Genomic DNA, 4441 nt, shown 5'->3' on the forward strand with positions numbered 1-4441 from the left:
CTGAAATCCAAAATACCCCTACCAAGAAGTTATTAGAACGAATGAGTAATGTTCAGAAAGATGACATGGTTCCTTTGAGAACAAACAAGTAACTAATAGCAAACCCAAGACTCAAAAAAACAAGCAAAACAAAATCTTTCTAGATACAAACCCATGTGAATTTGCTGAATTTGGGGGCACTTATCCAATTTCTGTTAATTTGTTTTACGGCACTCTTTTCCCTGGAGAGGAGTATAAACATCTTCACAGCAATGAAGCAATTATTGCCACAAACACTGCTGTGTAAAACCAACTCAAAGTAGATGGAGTTTGAAACCGAAGTTCTCCTTCCCTACTGTGGATCATCTGTTTTGATTAGCTCACAAATTATACAAATTTTCCTTTTGTATATATGCTAGAGGCAAAACAAAGTTGCAGCTTTTATTTTTACTAGGCACTATAAACTTGGATTTGTGTGGAAATCATTCCATTTGTGCACATTAGTACACATTCCATTAGTGCACATCTAAGACTCACCTAGCAGAAGATCACAATAGCTCAAACGATATGCACATAAGGTAATATAGGATGAGACAAAATGAAATGAACTCTAGGGTATGGAAACAAGAGGTTAATCTTTGTGATTGTTGCTCTTAATGTACTATGTTTTTTTCTCTTCTCTTTTGCTGCCCTTTAGTTAATCTCATATTGTTACTGTATCTGACTTTGTTACCTGATCTATTGTATATACGTGTATTTGTTTATTTGAAATAGGGTAGGGAAGGGGGAAAAGCAAGATGATTGAGAGGTAAGGGAGGGAAATGGGGACAAAAACATGAAGAAGGGGTATCAATGTGTGAGAAATAATGTACCTACTTGTCAAATGTCACTGTAACCCCTCTGTACATTACCCTGACAATAAAAAGAGGTCAAAGAAATGGGTGAGCTACAAATTACAAGTTGGCTCCTGATATTTTATACTACTATGCATTGTTCTGTACCTGTGTTATTTTGTGATTTTAAAAAGCAAATGGTGGTCTATGGTAAAAATCATTTGCAAAGAAAATCTGGATACAATAAAGTTTTTCTTAAATATGAACTTAACTTATGGTCAGAACTGAAATCAAGCCAGTTAATTCCTTAGGCAAATCTGAGAGAGGGGAAATTAGGTAAAAATTATATATTGGATATATATATATCCAAAAGAATAGTGACTTTACTAGGAGGAAAAACACAAAAAACAAATTCATAATTGATAAATACTAAGAAAGTTAGTCCCTAATTTTCAATGTGTCCTTGTCTATTGGGAAGTTTATTTAGAGTGTTCTGGGTGACTTTGTGAGTGAGACATGCTAGAATACTTCTTTCCCTGTTTTTATTTCCTTTTTCAAAATATTGACAAACCTAATGGTATATTAAAGCTCAAACTTTCCATTTAGATATATTTTTAAATTCACTGACACATGTATACACTGAACTAGCTTTAGTGAACTTTAAAACATTACCTTCATTATTTAAGTATTTCATTCATCTGAAAATCCATATTTTATTGTGAGATATGGAATTCATTAACATTTTTCTCCTCTAAATAGGTCATTCCCTTTTACAATGATCTACTCTACCACTTCTGTTATGAATCAGTTTAGCACATATGAAAGTTAGCTTTTTGAGCTTTCTTTTCTTTTCCATTTGGTCTCCAATACCATTACAGTGTCAATACTCTATTGTTACAACTCTAAAATATAGCTTTATATTATATAGCTTGAAAATAAATCTTGCTACTTTTCAGGGCAACATTATACATTTTACTCCTTTTTCTTATGACTATTCTTGGCCATTCTTGAATCAGAATTTCATGCCTTGAGAACGTTTGTTTTTTTCTTTAAAAAGTATCGTTAGGATTGTGAACAACTAGAAAATATTTATATTTATGAAAGTATTTGTGATATTTCCTAATCAAATTCACCCCATCATCCCTACACGATTTTTAAAAAATTCAATAGATCTATTGTTTTGTTTTTCATACACATATATAAAGTACATGACAGAGGATGTAGAATCAAATATGCAATATGCATATTTTGTATTTGCTTATGGAACAGTGGAATTAATAGAAGGGAAGGCAAAAGAAATGTAATGCAGAAGAAATTTGAATGAGGGGATTTGATATCATGGCTGTGACGTTGACATTTCTGGTTGCCAGCATTGTCCATTGTGGCTTTGTGATAAGTGAGGCTGTAAATAAAGTATTATCATATTTCCATCCAGTTTAGTGCAGTAGGTAGATGTGGAGCCACTCACCTTTGTTATTTAATCTCTTGGAAAAATTAAGAATTTTTGAATTTTGCTTTATCAGGAAATAGTTCCTAGCATATAGTTCATGGTTTTTCAGAGGCGAGAGTTAATTTTTAAGTCAGTTATTTTCTGTGGTATAATGCATATTACATCGTTACATTATTTTATAATCACAGTAAGTGAAAAATGATTCCTCAGAAATATCCATATTTTGATGTTTAGTTACATGGCAAGGGAAGTTAAAGATGACCTCTGGTTCATGATGACCAGAGACTTTATCACACATTTTTCTGTATGCTCTTATGGAGATGTGTTCTGGAGAGTTATGTTAAAATGGCAAATGAGAATAAAGCCGATTACTCTTCATAATAAATGTGGGCTTCTTCTGCTCAGTTGAAACAAAAAGTTTTCTTCCAGAAGTCAAGCCATTTGGATACTTGGAGGATCATGATAAAAAAATGTGGATTCATGCTGAGATTGAAAAGTCATTGGAATCATTATTCTGAAATATATTCTCCAATTTACATATGAAGAAGTTATAAAAAGAAAAATAATTAATTCTACTTATATGCTTTTTAAAAAGTTACCTTCACAGCAAGAGGGAATTTTTCAGCAGATTGCCCTCAAACTTCATCTACAGTGAGAGCCATTACTTGTTAGCTTACAAACTGCCTGTGGTCTTGAATTGCCAATTTTCTGATCTTATAGTGTGTCTCTTCCACAAACCTTGGACTCACCAAACCTTCATGATCTGAGCCAGTCCATTAAAATGATTACAAAGACACAAACACAGACACAACACAGACAGAAAGACAGACAGACAGACAGACACACACACACACACACACACACACACACACACACACACCCCTTCCATCCATCCATCCATCCATCCATCCATCCATCCATCCAGCTATCCATCCACCCATTCGTAACTGGTCTGTTTTCTGATCGTTGGGGGGATTCTTGGAGAAAAGGAAAGAGAAGTATTTTCTTCTTCTCTTGTAAGTAATGGTGAAGACTCTCAGATGTCACTTTTTTTCTGTACAGAGCTTATCTCAAATGTGGTCAAGTTGCTTATTCCTGACAGACATTTTTTCCCATAATCTTCAGCATTGAGCACTGAATAAAGATACATACTATGATCTAACTCAAAATAAACATTTTAGATTGCCTTCTTAGATCCATGTCCCTTTCATATTATCTGATATTTAAGATGATACGGATTGTTAGCTTTTTAGGTCACTTGTCAATATAGGTACTTTCTTACAGTCTTCTCAATTCTATCTCACCAACACATTTGCTAGCCAAAGTTCATTTCTATCTGTTTTGCTTATAAAAATTAAATGACTACATTCCACTCTTATTGGAAGGTATAAAGCAGCAATAGAAGCCATAAATTAGGATTCATTCCTACACATTTGCAATTATATCTTATAAAATGTTTTATTAAGTGAAATAGTTCTAATAGTTCTAACTAACCATATCACACATGCAACTATAAATATCCCAAAGTCTCAGTGGCATTCTAAGTTTTAATAAATTAAAAAGCATGAATGCTACAAATACATAAAAGTATCATACATGTCTTTTAAGCTGGAGGAGAAAATTGTTTTTATTCCATTCACTGCGGATGTATAACCTTAAGCAATTCTTTAAAATACTTTAAAACTTATTCAAAATACTCAATGCAAAAGAAATAGAAATACATTTTCAAATACTTGTATTTCTAAGTATTTTGACTTCTGGAATAACTAAAGCTTTAAAATTTCATTATTTAAAAAATGTCCCTTTTCCCATTATGATACATAAGTTTTGTGTTCATTTCAAGGAAATGTTTATCTTTCTGTCCTACATAGACTTTTGTAGTTGCCAATTAAAAGATATTGCTCAACAACTGCCTTGCATAATAAACTAATTCTGTCTCTTTCCTCCTTCCTCAAAGGGAAATTCCATTAAAATTCTTCTAAGGTACTCATCAAGCAACCCTGAGACTTCACTAAAATTGTGTTCACTTATAATATGTATTATAACAACCGAGGACTTAGCTTAAAATGGAAAGACAATAGAAGGGCTTTTTCCCCAAAGAATATGGCAAAAAAATCAAAAGTATAATTTCTACTCCTCAATCTATGAAGTCTAACTTGGTTTAGAATTAAAGAAGGAC

Source organism: Megascapheus bottae, chromosome 2 (genome assembly GCF_031878675.1).
Source record: "Megascapheus bottae isolate mThoBot1 chromosome 2, mThoBot2.hap1, whole genome shotgun sequence".
Classification (NCBI taxonomy): Eukaryota; Metazoa; Chordata; class Mammalia; order Rodentia; family Geomyidae; genus Megascapheus; species Megascapheus bottae.